Below are 26,262 nucleotides of genomic sequence, written 5' to 3' on the forward strand. Positions count from 1 at the left end.
GAGGAGGCATCAACTTTTCCCCTTTCTTTCTTTTTGGAGAAAGGTGCATCTGAATGATAGTGACCCAGTGAACATTAGAGCATTAATCACCTCCCTTTGTCTCATCTATGCAAAGTAGGATTAGAGTTAAAATTATGACTGCTTAATCCCTTTGATTTTCTTTTACTAAATAAATATTAATCTACAAATCAATCAGATCCTGTATTATAACACACACAACATACACTGTGAAAGGTTATGTAAATTACACTCAATTTTACAAGCATGCCATTAATGAAGAGCCCCCATACTTTCCCTTCTCACCCCCAAAATCCCTGTTAAATTTGGAAGTTCAAGTTAATAATCCTGTTAAATATAAAGCATAGCTATTGAATCCATATTCCTTTTTCCTTTAAATAAATTCACTGCATCAATCATTTTAGGAATTAATAAATCATATTTACTGTGTTTATTCATATGTCAATACTCCCAATCTGTAAAGCTTTCACCATTTAATCTCTTTAACTCTGACCAAAGTTAGTTTGCATTAGGTGTTGTTCTAAACTCACATGGAACTAAATTAAATAAAAGAAGCTAGAAGATTAATACTAATTGTCTTCATGAAAAATCACACTGCCTGGATCTGTCACCTGTTCTCAAACACTATGAAAGAGATCATTTGCATTCACAGCTTTTAAGAAAAAAATACAGAAATGCAGGTTTTTTCTTCACATTTAATTTCACAAAAATGTAATATTAACGTAAGTAAGTATACTAAAAAAACTGTAATGATGTAAAATAGAGGAGTATAATCTTTTAAAGTGTGAATTACCACAAACTGGGATTTTGCTAGTCTCGATTTGTTCTCTGTGAGCACATTCTGAAGGTAAGACTGAATTGCAAAACTAACAAATAATGACCAGGGTGTCAAGATGGCTCTACAATATTCACCTAACCTCTTTGTTGTCTCAAAACTAACTGTGAAATAAACGTTGCTTTTTTTGTTTGCCTAATACTAAGTTGCTTGCATGCTAAAAATGCTGCAATTATCTTTCTAAAAGTTATCACAAGGCAGGTAGTCAAGCAAACATTCCAGTTCTCGGGGAGATACTACAACTCCAGATGACTTCAGAAAGGGTCTTGATGAAAACAAAAAATAAAGAACTGTGCTTCTGAGCATATTCACAAGAGTGCAAGACTCTTCCAATTATGTATCTGAGAAGAAATAAAAAAGCTGTGGGCATTGTAAATCATGTAAAACATTTAAATATTGCTCCGCATTAAAATCAGCCTGGTCAGTGAATATACAGGATGTTTTTTAAACAGTTTAGTTATTAATAAAGCATTTGTTTTTTCTAGAATATTATCATGGCAAATTTGTTTTGTATTGCCAAGATCATCTGGACATTTTGTTTTTATTATGCATAGTGTTTTGCCATTTTTTTGCTCTGCAAGTTAATTTGACTGCTGTGCATAAGTGAAGTGAGCAATTCAGTAATTAACTTTTGTGTTTTAAAATGTATGAACTTTAATTAGATTTCATTATAAACAAACAAATGTCAACCATAATTATAAGTTCCTTGGTTTAACCACATATTATCCCTTTTCAAACAAACTTGATGTCAGACAAATTAAAATCAAGCAGCCAGCAATTTTGAGTTGAATTTTACATGATCTGCCAGTAACCTGATTACTTTAACTTCAATATCATTACAGGAAAAGTATTTCAGGAAAAATAATTACAAGAATTCCAACAGGAGACAAGCTTAATTGTATTGATTCAAAAGATGCATGTATATAGGAACCATGCTGAAGGAATAATGTTATCTTAAATCTACAGTTACTATTAAAATGATATTGTCTGGCATGAAAAAGGCAATTTGAGATTGGTGTCTGGAAAAACAGAGATACAAAACTCACTGAAATCATTATCTTTACACCATTATACTTTAAGCAACAAAATATCAATGTGGAACAACTTCAAGGCATGAAGGTTTGCAGGTTTATTTACTGACTGGTGTATCTATTAGTACCAGGAACAAGTGGAGCTGTCAGGACATAATGAAGGTAAATGATTAGTTAGCACAGAGACTGAGCTCCTCTTCAATACAATAAGAGTTAATTAAAGTTTACCACCAAACATCAACCAAAGCAGGATGTTGATCAGGTTTCAGCATTAAGTGCAAACAGACAATGGTTGGCAGCAATTAGTGCAGCTATCAAATGACATGCAATGATAATTATACATTTAAAACAGCTAAAGGGCTTGTGGAAGGGAGAGAAGAATCTCATCAGCTTCTTTGACTATGTAGAGTCAAAATGTAGGAAACAGTTATCAGATATTTCACTTCAATACAGTAAATCAATAGAATTAAACAAATAAACACCGACAACAAAAAAAGGTTGTACAAGCACATTATCCGAAAGAGGACAATTCACTGTATATGAAATGGAAGAAATCTGCAGATGACTCCTAACAAAGATAAGTACTAGTTAGATTAAATAAATCACTTTGCTGCTGCCACTCACGCTGACACGCATAAACAGAGAAGTGTTTGGGGTTTAAAGGCTAGAGGCTGCAGCTTTATTACACGTTTCTATGCCAGACTCGAGGTTACCTGGTATCTTTAGTCCCTGTGGCCATGTTCATAGCACGAGAAGGCCCAGAAGGACCACGGGCCTGAAGCCCGTGACCACAAAAGGTAGTTTCACAGGCTAGCTGCAAGCCGGCTGCAAGGAAGCCTAGGCTTACCAGAGGCAATTACCTGGTATCTGAGCCACAGCCTAAGGCTCTGCCACACACACCCTGCTCTCCACCCCCTCCGATCAGCATACGCGCTCCTTCTGCCTGCTCCCAAACTTATGCCCAAGTTTTGGGAAAGGAAAAGGAAGCAAGGGCTTTCCTCCACGGGTGAACACCGTGCAACACATGGTAGCAGCACAGACACGCTAATAACCCAGAGCACAGTGAGGGCCAGCGCTGTCTTCCGCCACGCTCTGCTCCGTTTCGAAGGCCTTGCATAATGGTGGCAGCTACCAGATCAGCGATACAATGGAGCCGATACCAAACAATTTTCTTCTCAACCTTCCATTAAATCCAAAGGGAAGATGATAAACTTGCAGCAGCACCTCTAACAGGAACACCAAACAAAGGAAAAACTGCCATCAGCCCAGTGCTGGCAGTCTGCTGAACACCCTCGGCACGGATCTGTGAAGTTAAAATACTCCCAATTCTGCAATATCAAGCATGTGGGAAGTGCAGCAAAACAGGTAAATATCCCTTCCACAGGTAAATAGCCATTATTAACTGGTGTAGCCAGCCAGACAATTATCTACCCGTGCCTAGTATTTGGACAATTCCTCACTAACCACTCCACGCACTGGAGATGGAATAACTCACTCATGCTTACTCCTCTTGGGCTGGCATTGTGCAGGTAATGGGATTACCTGGTTAAACACCTACGTAGTGCCACAGCAGCTAAATAGGTCTGGCAAGTAGGATCTTCACCTCAAAGAAATCAAGATTTCTTCAGCATTTTTACAGACTGTAGTGGCAAAAGCACCCTGCTCTTCCTAGGTATGTAACAGGAAGCAAGATGAGGCTTACCAAAAGACAAGTAGCAGGTTTCCAAGAAAGCTAAGCTGTGACAAATTAAAACCTGATGATGAAAAGGGCAAAGGGGTTAGACAGTAGGACTCAGTGCTGCAGGATACCATTGAGATCATGAATCTACCCACGTTAAAAAACAGAAGGGAAAGTGGCTGCCAAATGTATATATAGAGTAATAAAGGGGGGGAGCAGGGCGGGGGGGCGGGGGGAGAACAAAAAAAGAAAGGAAAATCTGTAGGGGATATTAAACCTTGCTCTTCAGAGGTCTAAACAATTTGCATTTGCAATCATGGCAAGACAGGCATATACAGCAGGTTATCCTACATCTGCCTACTGTGATATTCTTCAGAAGCATCTTGTACAGACCAGTCAGAGGGAGAAAAGGCCAGCCACACTAGAGTCCCAGTTTGGCAATCAATATGTTCCTATTGCATGAATTATACCTCCTGAGTAAAGAAGTGTCTGCAGCAGGGAGACTACCCTTATCTTCTATTTGAACTTACCCCTGTCAAAAGATCATCAGCATCAGTTTATATTTAAATATGTTGTATTAATTTCCACTGTGTCAAACTCAGAAAACCTGCTTTTAAGACTGTAAAGACTGTATTTATTTTAAATGCACTTATTTTTTTCTAGAAGCAAACCCACGTACATATGCAAAATGCATTAAGATGAGGTTTATTATAATGTTGGCTACCAATTGTAATTTTTGTTGGAATGTGTGTACATTCACATTGCTAAAATTATTTTAATAAAATTCCTTACTGTTTTGCATAGCTCCTGGGCTGCAGCCTAGAGCAGTTCTACAGATATTTTTTTTTCTCTAACAAACCTCATTTTCCCAACTAATTCTGTTATGCTAGGGATTTGTGCACAGAGTTGGCTAATCCCAGTATTTCCCTAGAGCTGCATCTAAGCTATGGCCCACTCCCAGCACAAAAGTGTCTCCAAAAGCCCTTTCGCCCCCTTCAGCACTGATACACTCATTGGTCCTGACATTTTCACTTCAGCCATGACAAATGAGCTGATGGCTGTGATCAGATTGCACACGAGGACTGCTTTATCAAAGACTTATCATTAACTCTCATCACTGTCTTCCATTATGACTCCTTTGGTCAAATCTGCTGTGAAAATGCAAGTCAGTTTAAAAATATAACCTAAATGTAGCAACAAACAAACTTCATTAAAAAGTAGAAAAGAAAACCAGACTCAGACAGGATCAGAAAGAGACTAGCGTTAACTAAATGTTTCTCTGGGGATTTAAGTAACTGTACTCAACCTCTGCCCCAGTGCAAACATGGCAGTTGACCGTCTTCGAAAGGTCCCTTCCCCCATCACGGACTGCAAGCACTACTTTGCCTTTTTTAGAGAAACAAAAATAAAGCAGCAGCAATCAAATATGCCTAAAAACGGAGTCAAGCTTTTTTCTTTTTTTTCTTTTTGGTCTCTGAACTACTTTGCATTTCTGTGTGCCTGCTTTTATCAAAATACGTTTCTCAAACTAATCCCTTAAAGAATATAAAATTTTCACTTGAATCGCAGCCACATAAACATACTGTTTTCTGACTCACATTAAAAACACCAACTTAAAGCACTGTCTGAAACGGAAATCTCTCAGTTCACTATGAATACCACAACCTTTCTGTCAAGTTAGAACGTAAGTTCCAGTTACATGGTTCTTGTTACATCTACAGGGTTTACAAAGTATATATTTGTCGTAACCTCTTCTAGCAATTCATCTGAGAATACACATCTAGCAGAGTCAACTGTAACACAACAGATCTTGGGAATGGAGGTCATGCTTTGAGATAAAGTGCTATTCACTTTTGGACCATGCAAGAAGCTCTTTATTCCTGTTCTTATTGGCATCAGTTCCCCCTTACCAGAGCAAGAACAAAGCCAAGTGCTCGTGTGAGGTTTATGAATAAATCAGAGGTGAGCCACTTTAAGTGCTGCCCATGATTTCCTTGTTGACAGTGAGCACTTAAACAGGCTTCTATGACCAGCAACTCCTGGCAAACCTTAATGGCTCCTAATCTGTACCCTGCCTCATTTCAGGAAAGAAATGACCCACCCCAATTTTTCTCAAGTCTTCACCTTTTGGGCAACTACTGTCCCACCTTTTTAGAATTTCATGTTCAGGGACTGTCCTGTTTCAGTGCCAAGTTTTCACAGAACACACAACATAAAAATCACCATTTTCTTCCTAGAAAACAAATGACAGCTAATAAAATATTATTACGCTGTGCAGCTAAGTAATTCCCAGACAAACCATTACACAATTCAGCATTTGTTTAAATTGCATAGATTTTTAAATGAACCTAAAAGATTTCTAATATATTTGCCTCCAGTTATTAAAATCATGTTAAAAATATGCTGAGAGCAGATTCAACCCTTCTGTACAGCTACAACTGAAACCAGTAATGTTTAAAAATCACTGCTGTTGTATGTATTTAAAAAAATTCAAGCAGCCTCAAAATCTATTTTTAAATAGTGATAACATTGAAAAACAAACTGATATCAACAGCAGACTCAGTGGTGGGCCAAACAGCTCTGGTCCAGAAACACTAACATCAGTTGTGGCAAGACACTAAGTGTTTCAGTACAAATGTCTTTGACACACAAAACCACTGAGAGACCTGCGCTGTTCAACATTAAAGCAGCAGCCTTCATGGAGAATACCTTTCAACGTGGAATTAAATCCTGCATTTTTAAGGTCTCCCCCCAACCCCCCTTTTTGCACATGTCACAATCTCCAGATGGCTGAATTGACTCTAGTGGCTGAGTTAGTGTCAGGCTCCCAGCTCCTGCTATGTTTAAAGACTAACATTTTCTTACGCCATTGTTTCTTGCTGCCTTTCCACTCACTCGGGAAAAAAAAAAGTTGTGACCACACCGCCCTGCCCTGTGACTTCAGCAGGCGGCTCTGGCTGCAGGGCCGGGGCCGGCTGGCCGCTGCCTGGCAGGGCTGACCTGCCGCTGCTTGAGCTGCGGCGGGTGTCTCAGTACATGATACTCTTCTTTGCAAGGGCCTGATCCAAACCCAGGAAAATCGATGAGGTGGCATTGGACTTCGGAAGAGGCCCTCAGCCATAATTAGAAGCTGCAGCACAGCTGGGGAAAACACCCATCAAAGGAGAGAGAAATCCACAGGCCAGACCAGTTGGGACTTAAAACTCAAGTGATGCTTTTCACTGGAGCTCACTGGAGGACGACTCAGTGAGAAATCACATTTTGCCTCCCTACAGCAATCAGTTGCTCCTGCTGGAAGAAGTCCCGAAGCACACTGCTGTGCTGCAGCAGAGAGGCTCGTGGTTGTTTGTGCATGGGGTGACCCTTCCCAACCCAGAGATGGCTGCACCACGATAGCAAAGACAGTAATTTTTTTTGGCGAGCAGTTCATAAAACTCAGAGGAACTGAGGGACTGAGAGATGACATTTGCCATATAGCTAAATAATTTATTTTGGAAATGTTACATTTTCTTTAATTTAAACCCTCAGCACTGTAAACAAAATCAGTAACGGTACTTCAGTACAAAAAAAATATAAAAAGACCAGGTTGAAACCTGCAGGAATAAGTTTTCTGTTTAAGCAGTTACTTTTCACTCAGAACCTTCATTTCTGAAGTGGGGAAGGCACTAAACAAGGAGAAACTCTCATTTGAAGAGGCACAGCCATGGTTTCTCACACAGAAAAAACACCTGCATTTGAAACCGTCATATAACACTTGGCAAATCCAAGGACTTCACCACCACCACCTCTTCTTGCAGAAGCTCTGGCCCTCTGAATACCAAAAATCAAATGATCCTCCCCAATGGAGGAGAAGGAAGAAAGGTTCTTTCCCTTCCCCAGGTGAAGGCAAAGGGGCAAGTTGTGGTTTTGTTATTCTTCAAAAAGAGATTATTCTTGTCTGTTACACTACCGTCTTCTGGAAAAGGTATGGAAATAACTGGTATTACTCCAGGTTTCCATCACTGCCCCAAACACTGGAGCACTACCAGTGACAGCTGCCTTGTCATCTCAGATTAGGTGAATTTATAAGGCAGCCTTGGTGTCAAAACAAGGAGGAGCGAGCCTTCAACCACTGCCACTCCCAGGCCCTCAGCTCTGCTATTACCTGGTGAAAGGCACCGAACTGACCTTCTCTGGAACACCTCTTTCTTACAGACCCTCCGGTGCCTTCTGCACTAAGCATATAATCCTTACAAATGGAAATGGCAGAAGAGGAGATGAAACCTTTTCAATCTGGTTTTATGGGATTATTGTCAAATGGTCACTAAAGGCCTGATTCTTTCTCTGCTAGTATCAAAACTGCACCTTTTGCCAATTTTACAGCCATATTACTCCTCTGAATTCAGAGGAGTTATTGTTAATTTAATTTGGGATGAATGGGAAGAATCCCATTCTTTTTGGTTTATGTGTCCTGGGCTTACATCAACACAGGTCTTTCGTAAGGATTTCTTTGTTTCAGAAGCAGAGTGTTTATCTATATTTAAATAGTTCTAGATGTACATCTAGTATGCGTATCACTTGTTCTGCAGACACTGCTGCAGCCTATATGGTAAACATTTGTTTTCAGAGTCACCATGGTCTATCATGTACATGCAGCCTTTGGTTTGTGAACTATTGACCTGAAGGACTATAACACCTTAGAAGCTGGTACAGCCTATCAGATCCCTGTGAGTGCTGAAAGTCTGCTAGATTTGTCTGTAAAGAGATCTCAGTTCCTGGGCATCTTGAAAATTGTTCTCAAAAGTACCAAAATCAAATAAAATATAATATGGACAAATTACCTTCTAAATCTCTTTTTTTTTTCCCCATTGAAACCTGATGCTGAGTAATGTGAACATATAAAAGAGTGCCTTAATCTAGAAAACTTCTATTTTGATCATATAACTTAGTTAAACTGTTCCTCAGAATATTTTGTTTAAAGCAGAAGAAGTCATTCCTCCATTAGACTGCCATATTTCAGTCTGGTGCAAACTTTTCTGGCTTAGTTTGGAACTCAGTGAGAGCTGCAGTAATAATGAAAATACCGATAAAAACATGCTATAGAGTGACTATTAAAAAAGAAATAGTGTAATACGTATTAAAGGCTAAACCTGCTGCCCTTATTTATGTAAAACAAGTTTATCTCTACAAGTCTACTGAACTCCACTATCAACAAATGTTTTTAATACCCCTTTCAAAAACAACAACAAATCTCAACAACAACCAAACGGAACCTGCTAGGTTTGGTTTACCTACTAGGTAAAACAACCCATACATGTCTTTTAGTTTCTTCTATCTGTGCATCTGTTCACATGAACACATTCTGTGTTACATCTCACTCTAAAATCTTGAATCCCAGTATCTCAGTGTGTTGGGTTTCTGCCCATTCAGTAAGAATGCAGACATCACAGAAGTTATTATTAACCCATGTGTTATCCAGTTCTACAGTGGCTGGAACTTTGCCAGAGACAACACATGGTGCTTGGTTAACAATATTTTAAAATATAAATGAATTTATTTTTTAAATTAACACATTTTTCTTATGGAAATACTCTAATAAGCTGTTCCCAGAATGAAAGAATATCCTCTAAGCATGTTCCTTTAAAAGAAGTTTTAAGGCATTTCATAAAGTTAGCAATAAAACATTCTCAAATCCCAGAGAAGGTCTTTAGCTTCATCTTGAAAGATACAATTTTTGTGCCTTTATTCTTACCAAGCACTTTCTGCATTTACGGTTTTACTTTATTTATCCATAAATAACCCTAATTTCTTAGGGGCATCTCTAGCTGTTTAAATATTATCGGATCAAGCCCAACACTGAACTAACAAGCATTTACAAATAAATGTTCTGCAAACTAAAAAAAAAAAAAATAAAAAATAATCCCCCAAACAAGTTAATATTTAGTCCAGCTACCAACAGTTTTCCACAGTAGCTCTAAATTGGTAATTAGGCTGACCTGGAAAAAAAAAAAAAAGAGCCTATTTAATATGCATACGTACAAATAATTATTCACACTGCATTTGATTTACATACATACAAAAGAACCACTTCCCACTTTCAAAAGTGGCTCAACACTTATGGTATTTTAACTGCCCTAATTACTGTTGAGAGAACATAATTAGAAGCACTGATCACATTGTCAACAGCTAACCAGTTGCAGCCCTGTCTGGGGGCCTGATCCTGCTCCGGTTGAAGTCAGCGGGGGTCTAGCACTGACTGCAGGAGGAGACCAGGGCCCTTGAATCTACTGGAATCCAAATGTTTTAAACAACCTGAGTACGCTGATGCAGTCACGCCAAAAACCCCGCTCCTTATGCACAGGTATCAATTTCTATTTCAGTAAGCTTTCTATATTTTCAAAGCCGAACGAAGAGAGTAATTTTTTCTCCAGAAAGGCTCCTGTGCCACTGAAACAGCACTGAGTCAGAATTCATAACTTTTTCCAAAAGAGAAATAGTTTAATAATTAAAACAGATATTGACTAAACCCTGCTTCCTTGAATACTAAACTTTATTATGCATTGATGCATAATTTCCATTGGCAACTTTTAAAATAACTCCTTCCCTCCCTGCTGTCCCCCCTCCTCCCTCTGTCTTTCCCTCAAGCAAAGTGCTGGGAATCCTCGATACCCAATAGTCAATATTTGGTTTGCCTGTCATGTTCCTGGAGCTCCCCTCCATACAAACCTGTGTTTCTCATCCTTTCGCTGCACTACTCTCGTACGTATCGCTTCACATGATGATGGAAACTCAGGGCATCTTAGCAAGTTGCTAAAATCTGAGCTTCTGCTTGTTTTCTCAGGTCTTGGACAAACATAACTTTAGGGAGAGCTGAACATAGGCATAAAGAAAGAGGAGCCTGCATTTTCATCTTCCTTTCATCTCAGTCATTCAGTCAACCATTCAGTGCCCTATTCAACAGAGCTTTTCATTATGCAAAAAAATGCTAATCCTTTTCCGATGCTTTCACACTTGTATAAACCCCCATTCCTTCGACTGAAAAGCAATTATATCAGTTTACCTTTCTGTCAAAAACAGGATTAATATTCCAACACCAGAATCTCCTTTATTTTCCTATCTTTTGCTTTAGGAAACTAGAGATTATTAGTGGAGGTATTCCTTAGAGCAAGAATACATTATTTAAAATATGATTATTTTAGCCAAAGCAAGAGGGGGGAGGGGGAGGGAGAGAAAAAACTTCAGTTGCTGCGGAAACTCTTTTCAGTGACAGAACTGACCTTCCCTTTGCAGAGGCCTGAATAGAATGAGCCTCACTCTGGTCTATTAATCAGAAACAAATTATGAAAGAATGTGGCTGGACTGGTTGACACTATCCTGTCTTGGGAGACTCAGTAACAGCCTAGTAACAATGTCCTCTTCATGGGTAATGAACAGCCATGACAAATGGGGCAGAGAAACTATTTATTTGCATATGCAAATTCTCACACAAGGGAAACATGTACAAACAAGTGTCATTGTAAGGTGGATTAGGCAAACAACGCTTTCTTTTTAGGACATTCTGCAGCCCAGAACATTAGTCAGCACAATTAAACCAGTCTCCATGGAGACTAATGAAATTTCACCATGGTATGAGTTAAATTAGATAGCTAGTTATGTGTTTTCACAATCCAACTTGAAATCCATTATTGTTTCAGAACAATACAGCAATTGTGCCTGGCTGATCTTTGCCAGCTCAACAAGCTCCTAAGTTGACAATTTGCATATGTTAATATAATTAAGCACTAATTACATGAAACTTGTACATATTCACATGCACTTTCCCTGGGCGCTTCTCAGTTTGAACCTTGGCCAAGTCTTTAACCCTTTGAATGAATTTGGAGCAGCAAAGCTCTGCCTTCTGGGTACAGCCCCAAGGCAGATGCAGAAAAGCTCTTCATTTATAAACTCAAAGCTTAACCTGGCTTCTCATATTTCGAACAACAAGGCTAGAAAACATTTTTGTGTGTGTTGGGGTAGGAGAAAGCCCCCGGGGGGGGGGGGGGGGGGGGGGGGGGCGGAGAGCTGGATTAGAAGTCCTTTAGAGTCTCAGCTCTGGTACTCCTTTTGCATATAAAAATACAAATATTTACCCACATAACAGGTTACAAACACATGTATTGCCGTTGTCACAGGTTCTTCAAGACCCAAATTGTCAAAAGCTAGACTGGGTTTTACAACAGTGCTCTCAGAGCCACAAAAATGAGAAAGAGAAAAGGAAAAAAAGAGCAAGCAGTAACTAATGAGCTTTACATAAATATATGCAGAGGCAATTAAGCAGTGTTAATTACTATGACAGCAGTTAATTGAATATAATTAGATATTTTAAGCTACTGACTAAGGCATAGTTAAGATTAATTTTATTGAGATTAATTGTAAATAAGAATAGATTAACTGTGTGTTTTGACAGGCATAAAAAGTAGTTCTGCAAATTAACTAGGAGAGCAGAAACTAGCACAAAAATCATATATTATTTTAATGTCACACCTCAGAATCATCTGCTCAATAAACATGACTTTTCAAACCCAAACAGACAGGAATCTTGAAGAAAAACAAACAGCTTGCAGAGATTAAAGAGCCTTTTGTCCTTTTTCATGTGCATTTCTTTTAGCAGACTAAATTAAGCGAGTCTGGTGTACGTTTTTAGGAAGGAACATTTCACACTGAATGGAAAAAATGTTCTATCACATATGAAATTCATGCAGCTGTGCGGAACTTGGTCCAGATGGTCTAAGACTATAAAACAACACTAAATGATAGACAGTAGGGCCTTCCCAAGATTATGTGATAAAGTCACAACCTCGTATTTTGACCTAAATTTTCTGTCATGTATTGTTTCCTTCCAGATCAGATAGCTCCATTTTAATTTTTAACTGATCCTGAATATTCAATGGAAACTCTTAATAAACATTGGTGATAAGCATCTGAGCAGATATCATAAAATATTTACAAAACACCCCTTAGCTTCATTAAAACAATGCTGAATCCAAAGTACAGAAAACAGTGCCCTGGCTCTCCCCACAATACTGAACTGTTCACACCACTTAGCTTAAATAGGTAAAAATGCCTGGTTTTAAATACAGTTCAGAGAAAACCCGAAACACATTCTACCAGCAGATTAATTCATGCATGCTGTTTAAGAAAATTAACAACAAGGCTGAAGAATGCTGAACAAATCACTAATAAGAAAGGAGCTTCAATTGATTTTGAAATAAATCAATAGGTGATTAACACAATATTTTTAAAGCAGTAGAATGTATATATGTTATATAAACATATATATTATATTTTCAATACCTTTTTTAGCTCTTAATCGAACAAGGGCTTTACAACAGTGAGCATGTCCCTATACTGACTATCAACTTCTTTGGAATGCCTTTAGTCTTTTATAACGAAAATCCAAAAACGGTCTGTGAAACAAGGCTACGACAAGCCATTCTGCAGTGAAAGATTTTAAATCATCCAGCCTCTTCTAATAGACTTGAGACTTATTGAGGTAGAAACCATAAAAAATGAAGAAGGGAAATTTAATCCCTGAAATATTGATTTGCACATTAATATCATATAGGCAGAGGGCAATTTGGCTTCATGGAAATGACACATTGTCGACCCTTGGTGAAGTCAGAGCCAATCTAACTGCTGAACATGTCTGAATCTCAAGAGTTATTAAGGGCTTCCCTTCTTGCCTTTATGACTTTTCTTCAGCCTATCAATGCAATCTTAAATGTATTATCTTTAAGAAATAATTGTAAAACCTCAGGGGTTTTCCAGTTAATGGAAGGGAGGCTAAACCACATCAGATTCTGAAATGCAACATTAAACCCTTGCAATCAACAAAACCACCTCAATTCTCATCCATCCAGTGCAGGATCTAATATTGTTATTAGAGATAATCAAATTTCATTGTGTAAATTTAGGCTTATGGTCAGAATGGAAGCAGTAAATTCTGCAATATTAAACAGTGATTTTTCTCGGCCCCCTTTATGTGTTATCTGCTGGTGCACCATCTTCACAAATAAACCTAAACTATTCAAAAATCGAGGAACACAACTGTCTCCCTGTTCTGAAAGATGCATGCAATGCCATTTATCATCTCCACAGCTTTCCTTTAGTTTTAACTTGATCTAGCGGATAAGTTTCATTTTATAGAATAATAAAGCAGTATCACTGCATAAACCAAACAGCAGGTACTATTACTGTGACTTACACAGATGGTTTACCTGACCTTTCTTTGTTCCTTGGGTAGGTTTCACTTTTGCAGATTTACGACTTTTCCCTCTATATTTCATTGACCCTCTATGTTCATTATCATAAAAATGAAAACTATTGAATACATGTTTATGTTGACAAAGTCCAAAAAGACCACGACTAAAGGATAAAGAGATGCTACAATGCACTGTGAGGATCTCTAGATCATACACTATAAATATTCAAGCACAGATAGCACGAATAACTGAATAATCCTGGTGAGCCCCAGCTCTGGAGCCAGGTGCAAGAGGTTAAAACAGCTGGCTAGCCATCTTTTATTTTGTGTGCCTTCCTACCGGCTGAAACCGCAAACGCTGAAAACTAGCAGATATTCCCTCAAGGTTGATTGGGTTTTTTTCGTTGGTTTTTTTTTTTTTTTTTTTTTTTTCATTTCAACCAGTTTAGTAGGATCCCCCAGTCGAGAAAAGAGAGAAACTCCTTAAATACAGTCAGTTGAATAGGAAGTGGAGCAATGATGATTAAGGCTCTTCCCACACACACACACCCAAACCTTCAACCCCCCGTTTATTTCCATAATCTTTGTGCACCTTCCCATCCAAATGTTTGTACTCCTTATTTCAAAGAAAAACACTCCGGATCGTTCTGTCAGTTTTGCCAGTAAATATAAAGTAAAACAAGTGTTGATGGCACTGAGAGTGTTACATACCCAGTCTGTGTTTTTGCATTGCTCTCAATGGAAGCGATCGATGCCCATGTCACAGTCGCGTCCCAATCGCAGCCAAGTCTCTGCCTCAATCTAACCAACAACAGGCAGGGCTGCAAAGGCTTCTCACTACCTCTTCCATCCATCCACCACCAAACTAAAAATATAATGCTACATATGATCTTTTTAAACACTCCACCACCGCTCCTAAGGATCGAGCCACTGCAAATCCAGGGGAAACACAATTGGAAAAAAAAAAATACACCATCAAAGAAAACACCCTCAGAGCAACCACCCCAAAAGCACCCAAGCCCTTTCTTTCCACTCTCTTTCTTGCTCTCCTCCTGCCAACTACATAATCCTTGATTAAAAACGGAACGAGGCTAATAAAAAGAAAATTAAAAAAAAAAAAAAAAAAAGGAGGACGGAATGGAGCCGAGGAAATGCAACTGTCAGAAAACGGGATGGTCAGACTTCCTGAGTGAACCTGCCTGTGTCTGGCTTAATGTAAATCCACCATCTTCAGCCTGGCAAGTTGTCTTTTGGTTGGTTTGTGGTTTTTTTTTTTTTTTTTTTTTTTTTTTTTTTGGTGGGGAGGGGGGTTTTATGTTTGCGATCTCTGCCTTGGTACCTAAGGAGGAAGAGGAGGAGGAGGGTGTGTTATTGTATGGTGGCTAAAGCCTCCTCGGGACGGCGCTGAGGTGAAACAGGCTGAACCCGACTGATGTGGCTCCTCTCTCGGTTGGACCCAGTGCCCTAAGCAGCCGATGAGAGACCCCCGGCCGCCCGGCTCGCAGGTAACAAAAGAAATACCAACCCGTGCATTTTCTGCTGCCTCTACTGGGGAGTCACAAGGAGGGGGGGGGGGGGGGGGGGGGGAGGGGGGGCGAGAAGATGCAGGAGGGGAGGAGTGAAGGGGAACCGCCGTAAGTTGCCATCGGATGGGGTGAAAGTTTATTAGCATTTTTGCAGGAAATTTCATGTAAGGCAAGAGGGGGAAGCAGGGACGCGTCTGCCATTAGCCGCCGTGATGGGAAGGGATGCACTTGATTCTGGCACGGGCAGTTAGAGCAGGAACCAAACTGCCTTCTCGCTGTTTATGAGCTTTTTTTGTTTTGGTTTTGGTTTTTTGTTGTGGTTTTTTTGCTTGTTTTGGTTGGGTTTTTTTGTGGGTTTTTTTCTTTAAACACCTTAGTCCTCGGTTTAAAAAAAACATAATAGACGTCTGTCCCGCAAAACAACTCCCCCGCCCCCCTTGAAAAACCTCAGAAAGGCTGCGCTGAAAGCAGCCTCCTACGCTGCCCGCTACGGCACGGCACGGCACGGCACGGCACGGTGAGGATGCTGGGGGCTCCGCCGGCGCCCGGCCGGCAGCCGCCCACAGGCAGCTGCAGCCGCGTATCCCCGCTGGCGGGGCCGCGCCGCGCCGGGCTGTGCCGTGCCGCCTCCCCGCGCCGCGCCGGGCTGTGCCGCCCGGCGCCGGGCTGGGCTGTGCCGCGCCGGGCTGGGCTGTGCCGCGCCGTGCCGTGCCGTGCCGGGCCGCCTCCCCGCGCCGCGCGGCGAAACTGACAGAGGCAGGGCACGCTCCTAACGGGCTCCTCTTCCTCCTGCTGCCAGAGACGGCAGCCAGCAGCGCGATCCCCTGCGCGCACACACACACACAAACACGCACACACACCCGCACAGCCTCCCCTGCCTCTGCTCCTGAGAAACCTACCTGCACAATAAAAAAAAAAAAAAGGGGGGGGGGGGAGAGGGGAAAAGCACCCCACACCTTCTCCTGTACACACGCACGCAGTCAGGGTCCCCATCGCCCTGCTGGCTTCCGCCCCCCCCCCCCCCCCGAAAGCGAAAGTTTGGGAGGCCGAGGGGGGTGGAGATGGGGAGGAGAGGGAAGGAGGGTGGGAGAGCGGAATGCGCCTTCAAAAAGCACCTCAAAGTTTTGGGGGGCACCGAGCTGCGAAACAAGAGTGCGAGCTCTGAAGGGGCTGGCAAGCGATGACTTCTGACAGCCGTAACGTCTTTCCTAAACTGACAGTATTCCCCCACTCCCCGAACTCCCTACAAAAAAAAGCGAAATAAAAAGTGGGGGGCACCCCCCGAACCTCTTCTGCAAACTGAACAGGGTCCTCCACTTAATCTGAAAGTTACAGCCCGAAAGAGAAAAAAACCCCAAACCTACAGCCCCAAAGCAAAACAAAAAAAATATATACACAAAATGTAATCGCCGGAATGAAAGAGAAAGGGAGAGAGAGAAAGAAAGAAGGGAGAGAGAAAAAGCAGCCCCTCCTTCCCAAACCAGAGTAAATACTGTACCTAAAAATGGGGAAACAGGCAGAAAAAGGGGGGAGACAGAGAGGGGAGAGGTACACGGGATCTGGGGATGTGAGTGTGTGTGTGTATGTGAGAGAGAGAGAAAGAGGCACAGAGAGAGGGAGAGAGAGAGGGAGAGCGAGAGCGAAATATCAAAGATTGTGCAAGATCAGCCTGGAAAGATAATCGATACTCGACCTAAATTTAACACAAACTACTCAATAAAAGTTAAAGAAAAAACTTACTTTCCATTTCCCCTCGCAGTTCCTACTGGATCTTCGCCTCTTTTTTTTGTTTTGCTTTATTTACTTAACAGCTGATCACATCCAAGTAAACGAGAGAAGGTTCATTAAAAAAATAATAAAAAAAAAATAATCCTCCAACTTTATTGGGTGAAAATAAAAATGATTGAGCAAGAAGTGGGGGGCATGGAGCGGTCCTTTGGGGTCCGGGAGTTGTTAAAGCATGTGCCGACCGCGGTCTCGCTGTTTGGTTGTGAAGGGGTTGGGAAAAGGAGGAAAGGAAATGAAAATCCGATATGTCTTTATTCTGCTAATTATTATCGTTTTAGCCCTGTTTAAAAAAATGGCTGATTAAGTTGAGTGCGCATGTCTTTGTGTGTCTATTCCCGATATGCACTCTGGGAATGAGAGAGAGAGAGAGGAGAGGGAGAGAGAGGAGAGAGAGCGAGAGAGGGAGAGAGAGGGAGAGGGAGAGGAGAGGGAAGAGGAGAGGGAGAGGTGTAATTAGTGAGGTGATCAACATTCTCCGGGCTGCAAATGACGCGCAGCCCCGGAGCCGGGGAAGCCGGAGCTGCCGCGGCTGCCGGGGGCTCGCCGGGGCTGCGGGAGCCACAGAGCCAGCCCAGAGAAGAAGGGGCAGCAGAAAGGAGCTCATGGATACAAACACAAGTCTGCAAACTTCATTAGTAACACAGACACACACGCACAGGCACACAAAGTAGATGGCTAGGGAAAATTAAAAAACAAAAAAAGGGGGTGTGTGTGAAGACAGACTTGCTTTTTTAACTGTTCAGGAACTTAAAAGAAACGGGTCTACATTAATTATTCCATCAGGGGGAAATTTCTGTCTGTCAGTCTGTCTTTCTCTTCCCTTTTCTCCCTTTTAAGGGGGTTTAATGAAAAATATATGTTTGCACTGGGGTAATGAATGTATGACACCTCTGAAAGGAAAGATAATATATCTAAGATAGGGAATAATTGCCCATGCAGAGATAAAGATGGATTTATTTACACACATACACATGCACACATGCGTGCACTCACTTCCTACATCATATTTACACATATGCACATACACTCCACATACACACAGTTACACCAAACATAACACGCTTTATTTGGTGGCCGCCATGTAATTGCTTGGAGATAGCAACAAAGTAAAAAGCAAAGCCTTCCAGAATATACAATATCAACTGTAAACAGCCTTATCAAAATCAAGTAAATATCAGCCCAGGGAAAGAGACTCTTTGCATACAAGACAGGTTTCATGCATATACATGCATTGTCTTCCCCTTTCCTTATGAGTATTGATACTTTATTAATATTTTATCTACTATATTTTACCAGACACCTTTCATTCTTGGGGGGGGGGGGGGGGGGGAGGCAGGGAGGGGTGGATTATTATGATGAAAACTAGGGTAGAATGTACAGATGTCATTATAAATGGGAATCTTCTACAAATATTTTCCTGTGTGGGGTTTAAGAAGATTGCTTCTCATTTGAAAATCTAATTATCTTAACCTAATACTGCAGATGTGAATATGACTGACACTTTCATTAAAAGATAATTAACTAAAACTCGGAATAGACATACTTTAAAATACCCCCTACTGAAGATAAAAACATGACTATTCAAAGAGCATCCGAATACACCGCAGGAACACGTGCAGATTTTTGATAATGCTATTCCAGAAATGGGTATACCAGAAACGGTCACTAAGTCACAGTTACATGCAAGAGATATTTACAGTACCAAGGACTCCGTGCAGGTGAACCATAACCTTAGAGCTGGCATGCCTTTGAAGTTCATGATTCCTGCAATACACATCAAAACCTTGTCTTAGGCCTTAAACACCAAAAAACAGCAGGAAGGTTTTATCACAACCTTCCATTAAAAGTGCACGCACACAACAACAACAAACTAGCAAAAACCTGGATGGTAGAAATACACACCTCTCTGGGCCTTAAACCACCTACTCCAGCAGAACATTTTGCAAATACTGGAACTAACGCTAATAGGAAAATCCCCACCTGATGATGAATTAAGGTTGCCCTTAAGGAAGCACAGGCCAGTGTCAGGAACAGTGTCTAAAAGCAGATGTTTAAGGCCAGAGTGAAGGTCCTGATAGTTTGGGGTTTGTTTTTGGGGTTTTTTGTTTGTTTGGTTGGTTGGTTTGGTGTTGTTTTTTTTTTTTTGGGGGGGGGTGGGGTGGGGGGGTGGAGGGAGAGGGAAGAAAAGGTCTTTGGGAAGGAGAGAGGGGGGAAAAAAAGGTAAATAAAAAAATTGCCAACCTGAAAGTACAGCTATTCCAAAAATCGGAGCCTGCCAATAAAGCGGGAAAGGAACCTTACCCCAGTCCAGAGGAACCTTACTTCAAACTTCAGGAAAATCTCCAAGACTCGAACTTAAGGAGAAGTCAGGGGCACTTGAGGGTTCGTGAGAGCAACTTTATTCCTTTTTCAAACCTCACCTAAGTATTACACCAACTGATCAATGAAAAAATAAAAAAGTGAGCAATGTATGCAGATTTCCACAGGCACTGCACCCTGTGAATGAAGGTAATAAGGAAACTAGTGATATTCTGCATCGTTGTTTACCAGGTGGAAAAAGAAATGCAAACAAAGAGTGAAAATGAAATCTCTGAAACCAGCTTACAGTTATCAGATTGAGGGGTATGATGGAAAGAGGGCTTTTAGGCTTAAATTGTGGACGAAACGGGAGTCTCAGAAGGATGCATTGTCCATTCAAGTGCACGCCTGAAGGATGGTAACACATTTCCTAAGACTGAAGACAATTAAATACAATGTGATGGAGAAACACCTCAGAACAATACATCTATTTCAAATTCAAGTGAAGAAACACGTATGCTTAATGTCATAGAAGAATTAGGAAACGAAGACAATTTCAAGTCAGTCGTGTCCCCCCTCTTCCCCCCCACCCCCACCCCCCCGCCTTTATTCCTGGTGCTTTTTTCCTGGTGAAACATCAATATCATTAGTGTCATTAATGTCAAAACACCAATCGTCAGAACAGTCAAGTCATTCTTTTTTGGCTGTAGATTTTTTCCCTTTCTTCTTGGAGGGGGATATAGGTTTATGGTGTTCTTGAGTTACAGCTAAAGGAACAAAGGGGCGGGGGGGGGGGGGGGATAGAGGCAGGAACTGCGAGAGGAGAGTCCACATTTTTTCAGGGTTTCTTCTGCCACTGTTTACTGTCCTTCCTAACGTTTTTATCGCCTCTCTCTTTCTCTCTCTTTCTCTCTCCCTCAAAATAGTAGCTATCGGGGAGGGGGTCTGCGTGTAGGGGGAAAAAAGGCACTACGGGATGTTAACAGTTTAGAAGAAACCCGGGGATCGCCACGTAGCTAGGAAAAATCGAAGAAGGTTAATTCCGGGAGGCAGCAGCAGCAGGTTTGTGGGATGTGATAAGAGCGGAGCGCGGCGCGGGCTGGGGGAGGCAGGCGAGGAGGACCCGGGGCCGGCCGGCGCGGCTGCGGCTGCGGTGCGGCTGCGGTACGAGCCGGCGGGCGGCGGGCGGGCTCCCCGGCGGCGCGGCCCGGCCCGGCCCGGCCCGGCCCGGCTCCCGCTCCCCTCTCTCCTCCCTCTCCCGCTCAGCTGATCGCCCCCGAAGGCTCTCGCCTAACCTCTCAGCTCCTCTCCTCTGGTCTCGGTGGACCCCCCCGCCCACCTCCTCCGAACTTCTCCTGCAGGCACTGTTACACATTTTGGGATTTTTTTCGAGCCTCCTGTTGAAACCACAGAAAGCCTCACAGAAAGTGACGTTACATTTCAAAGACAGGGAAAGGAAAAAAACCCACAAACACACCACCCGAACAAACCCCTCAGCCTTCTCTGTCCTCCACCACCTCCAGCCTCAGCCCCAAGGAAAACTTATTGGCCTGGGCGAGACCGATCTGGTGGGGACCAGAGCCCGAGACTGACCATTCTCTAATAGACAAAGAAATCCCAGCCTAAACCGGGCTCTGTTACACCACCTCTCCAAGCTCATTTCACTCCCTAAATCTGCTCTGCGGACACACAGGGGCACAAGGATCTGCATAATTACAGCCACAGCCGCTCCCCTTTTTAATAAACCGACATAATTCCCTAATCACCGTCCCCTTCCCCCACCTTCTCCTCTCTCCCCAGACCCCAACCCAAGGGAAGGGGGATCCGTGTCTTTTTACTGCGTTCCCTAAGTCTATAGATGAGCTCAGTTTGAAACGAGGTATTACAAGATTTCAGTGTTGCAGACCCTTTATCTGAGCTACAGACACTTTCAGATCCCCAGCCCCCACCTCCTCTCCTTTTTGTTGTCTCTTCTCCTCCCGGGGGCTATTTGACAAAGGCAGTGTGTTAACTAACATTTTTGTTTAACTCAGCAACTTCTTTTCAAAACATACTTAAACCTGATAGCAATCTCTTGTACTTTTTTTTTCCTTTTTTTTTTTTTTTTCCCCGAGATGAAATTGATTCTGAACCCAAAGCGTTTGACTATTATTAATTATTTCTTTCTTTGCAGGTATCACGTATAGAAATCCATTGATAATTTACAACACACACACACACACCACCCCCCCGCCCCCCCATCAAACACATTCCAGTACACGCTAAACAGGGCTGCGGGGGGTGGGAGTGGAGGGGGGTGGGGGCTAGGGAAAGAAAATAAAAATCTCCGATTTGATTCCTGGAAAGTTTTGTTCGAAAAAGAAATAAAACAACAGTAGCATATTGCGTTTGCAATTCTGCCCTCACTGCCCCAAATTTGGCATTCACCTACTGAAAGTGCGTCTAACGAGCAGTGACCTAAGAGGAAAATCACAGCCGAGCAGTATAGACATCTCGCTGAGATTTTGAGCTAAATAGTGCCGTTCCCGATTGGCTTTTGTTGTTGTTGTTGTTATTTTGGCTGGAGCCGCACAAAACCGCGCACCCGGACGTTACTATAAATAAAAGCCTTCCAGGTCTAAGTCTGCTGCCGGCGTTTCCTCCGGAGCCTTAACAGCCCTTTTTCAGCTCCTTTCTTGGGCAGATCGCGGGGATTAAATGCCCTGAACCTGAGCTCCTGGCCTTGGATGGGAAGGGAAAGAAAAAGGGAGAGGGAGAGACAGAAAGGAGAGGGTGAAGGAGCCAGGCGCCCTCTGGGCTTTCAGAGGTCAGCGCTTTGACAGTGCTCTGACCTCCCTCCCCTCCCGGCAACCACCCCAGTGTTTATAAACAAAAACAGTCAGGACTAGCCCCAAACAATAGCAATTCACCAACTTCACAGACACTTCACTAGCTCTTATGCAAATCAAGGAAAACGACCGCTTACCACCGCTCCCCCCCATCCCCTCCAGAAAGCCCAAGAGCATATTTCCAGCAGTGATATATCCAAGGGAAAAATTTTACATTCTATCCTGGAAAAGGACAAAAAGGGACTTCAGAAATAAAACGGTTCTGGTAGAAAGACAGAAAAAAAGGGAGAAAAAGCCAATAAAACTGCCGATCTTACTGCAGAAAGAGGAAAGTTATGAAATATTTATACCTAAATCCAACAATCCACACTGCCAATAAAACAGGAATCTTTGTTGTGTAGACAATATGCTAAACTACCTCTGCGACAAACAGCGATTATAAAGCAACCAGGAAAAGTTATTTTCGCCCAAGGAGCCAAGTTTTCAAAGAAAACGTGTGGATTTTACAGCTAAATAAAAGCCACCACCTCTGTGTTATCCGTAAAAACTACACATAAATTAGAAGCACCGTTAAAAGAAAAAAACCTTCCAGCAAGCAAGCAGCACATCTGATCTGACTTACAAAAACGTATAATTAAAACCATCTTTAATTACAAAAAGCAGCAAGCGAAAACTAAATGAATCAATGCTTTCTCCCCAAAATGTTGTCCGCCAAGGTATAGAAATGATAGTTCTATAGTCCTGCATTAAAGCGTAACTGAAACTCCACAGTTCAGGAATTGATTACGCGATAAGGAAGAAAAAAAAAAAAAAAAGAAAAAAAAAACCCCAAACCAAACCCAAACCACAAACCCAACGTAAAAGAAAAAAAAGGTCCTAATGATTTTCAAACTTATGTTTAAAAATGATGAAGATCAGAAAAGGTTGGAAGAAAAGTTAAAGGAAATATACCTCAAGAGAAAAAAGACCATCTCCTTTTCTTCTTTGTCTATCAGTCTCCAGTTAAAGCATATGGAAAATGTTTTCAAAATGCCTAGATTTGGCACATTGTCATTGCAAAGAGAGGAGCGCAGTGATGCTGTTATAGAAAATGGGAAATAAATTCAGGATTGGGTGCTGCCTCCTTCAATGCGGATTTATCTAAGTTTAATTTAATATTCCGCAATCACTGTATGATCGCATATAATTCACCAAGATTTTTAAGGGCTTTGCCTAAATACGTTGACCACAGGCACAAAGTAATTTAATCAGATTATTTCCTTCTTTTATTTGTGTTTAGTTTTCTCATTAGAAACACTTTAAATTGCAATTGTAAATAATAGAAATGATGGAATATTAGGTTTGGGGTGAACAAACGCTCAGAGAAGGCATTAGCTTTATTAAAATTATTCTGAACGTAAAATCAAGAAGCACAAAATGGTTGTTTGTAAAACACTAAACCTTTAATCGATTTATTGGCATTCCGATCGATTAGATAAACGGAAATCTATAGTAAACATAAAAGCATTTAAAATATTTTTCTCTCATTTATAAACAAAACTTTTCTTTTCAGTAGAAAAAAATGATTATCAAACGACTAACAGGAAATTCTTCAGATATCAAATTACGATAATAAAATTATTTCCACATGGAAAGGGATAATGACAATGATGATAGTAATTATAATAATGAATAATTCAACAGCCCTTTGACATATATGGAAGAGCCTAGTTCAAAAACAGCTTTTGAAGGGGGCTACTTTTAGGGGATTTTTAAAAATAAAATTGAATTTTGAGGCTGAAATGCTTAGATCAAGTGACAGTTTAGGTGCAAGTGCTAAAAACGCGTTAATTTTTTCCAGCATTTTTCAGGCGGGAGCGTTCACTTTGACATCGCCCTTTAAATTAAGTTACGACTTATTAGCAGAAAATAAGTATGTAAATAGATAAGCTACCCCTGAAATTGGGGGGGGGGGGGGGGGGGGCGGGGGGCGGGAATTGTATCTTCACGCCAGGCGATGGGGACCCTTTACCTTGTAATTTAAACGATTTGCCTATCTCGCAGTGTACCTTTCAGATTACAGAAAAATTCTGCAAGCAATAATGTATTTGACCATTTAAGTGAAAGAACACAATTTATTTAGGGGTGGAGGGTGGGGAACTGCAAGCCGGAGAAATGCAGCAATCAGAGCTTGTGGCATTCTGGCTGCGTGAAGAGGAAGTGTTGCTGTAACGGGTATTATGTTTATTTGATAAAGAAAATCAATGAAAGTGGCTGTAAAGTAGTTAGTGAGGCGTGTGTTTGGGACTCGGGTTGAATAGTGACTCCAGCGGGCTGGTCGATGAGCTCTAAGAGCTCTGGAAATCTAACCTAACTCTCAGAGTGAGCTCTCTCTCACTCAGTGCTGCACCTTCCCTAGGCTGGGAGACTTCAGTCCTTGTCTCCTCCCTCTGTCTCCTTCCTTCTCTCCCCACATCCCTCCCTCTGTCCCTCCTTCCCTCTCTCTTAGTTTTCCGCTCCTGCGTTCCTTCTTCCCATCCGCTCCAGCTGTTCCCTCTCCCAGGTTTATTCGCTCTCCTTAACCTCTCCCATTCTCTCTCTCCCTCTCTCACTTTCATTCTCTCTTCCCATCTCTGCCGTAGCTGTTTTCTCCCTGTCCAGCTGGTCCTCTAAGTTTTCCTGTACTCCTGGAGCCTTCGTCCTCCTCTAATTCTCTTCCTCTCCTCACAGCTCTCGGTATTCCTAAGTTTTCTTCCTGCCTTTTTCCTATCTGTCCTCACCAGCCAAATTTATCTCTTAGTTTGGATTGGTTCCTCCGGACATGTGCTATATTAGTAATTATCCCTACTCATTTCCCGTTCACACACCCATGCTGAAGAGATGAGCGCACCCCTCTCTTTTCCTCAGTTGGGATATTTTAAACATTTGCTAATCTTCAGCGGTGCTTTATTTCAGACCTTCTGCAGCTATTTCCCCCTTTTCTCCCGGTAATCTTCATTCCCTCTAATTTACAACAGAAATGTTTCTCCTCCTCCTTTTCATTTCCTACTTTACAATTTCCTTTGGGGTTTCTAAATAGTAGTATGTCCTTTGCATTTCCTTACCCCCATGTCTTTCACTGTTTCACTTCAGCTATTTTATTTACCCGGTTGCTAGAGGACTATTTCATTCCTTAACAAGTTTATCTCCTTGTCTTTCAGCCCCAGCCTATAAAAAAAAAAGGGGGGGGACACGGGGGGACGGAATACCACCAGAAAAAAAGTTGAGCTTGTGGCTCTTTTCTGCGAAGTAACTTGGTTTCAAACTTCTGGTTTGGATTATGTGTCATTCTCTATTTTCCCTTATCGCATCCCCCCGTTGCCCTCCCCATCCCCCTTCGCTAATAACGTCTTTAGTGTGGTCAATGTTAAATATGGCAGATCTCTGAAAAATGCTTCCTCTCCAGCGCTCTGCTGGAATTCATTACCCGTCCCCCTCTTCCCACCCCGCGGAGTCCGCGGGCCCCGGCGCGGCCGCCTGCGCGGAGCCCCGCGGAACGTCCGCGCCGCCGCCCGCCGCCGCCGGGCAGCGCCCCCGAGCCGCGGAGCCGCCGCTGCCGCAGCCCCGACCCCAGCCCCCGCGCGGGGACCGGCCGCTGCGCTCCCGCGGCGCCCGCGCCCGGTGCGGAAGAGCAGCGACGCCTGCGGCGGGGGCGGCCCGGGGCAGGGGGGCGGCGGGGGCCCGTCCCCTCCGCGGGCCCGGCAGGTGCGAGGGCTCCGCACCGGGAGGAGCGCGCCCCGCGCAGCTCCGCGCCGGGGGGCGCGAACTCGCCCGCGCTGCCTGCCCTCCGCTGGCGGCGGCTGCGCCCTCCCCGGGGAGGTCAGCTTCCCCAGCCAGCTACCTGCCCTCCTCTGTGCGGGGGGCGAAGGTGGGGTTTGGGATCCGGTTCCTCACCTCCACCCACCACAATCACTCCCTTTTTTCCCCCCTTTCTTGTTTTTTGGCCTTTTTCCTTGTGGTGCCCTGATTGTCTGGAGCGGGATCTAGACGAGGGATCCCCGCTGGCAAAGTCCCTCATGTGCT

At 42.5% G+C, this 26,262-nt stretch overlaps 1 protein-coding gene across 1 annotated transcript in view; it reads right to left on the reverse strand.

Moving 5' to 3' along the window:
• Positions 1–17,426, reverse strand: part of ZFHX4 (zinc finger homeobox 4) — a 149,528-nt gene extending 132,102 nt beyond the window's left edge. Inside the window, exon 1 of the mRNA XM_037381333.1 lies at positions 17,048–17,426. The gene's annotated coding sequence lies outside the window, so the exon portion shown is untranslated. The remainder of the gene's footprint in view (positions 1–17,047) is intronic.
• Between the last annotated feature and the right edge of the window lie 8,836 nt (positions 17,427–26,262).

Source organism: Falco rusticolus, chromosome 3 (genome assembly GCF_015220075.1).
Source record: "Falco rusticolus isolate bFalRus1 chromosome 3, bFalRus1.pri, whole genome shotgun sequence".
Classification (NCBI taxonomy): Eukaryota; Metazoa; Chordata; class Aves; order Falconiformes; family Falconidae; genus Falco; species Falco rusticolus.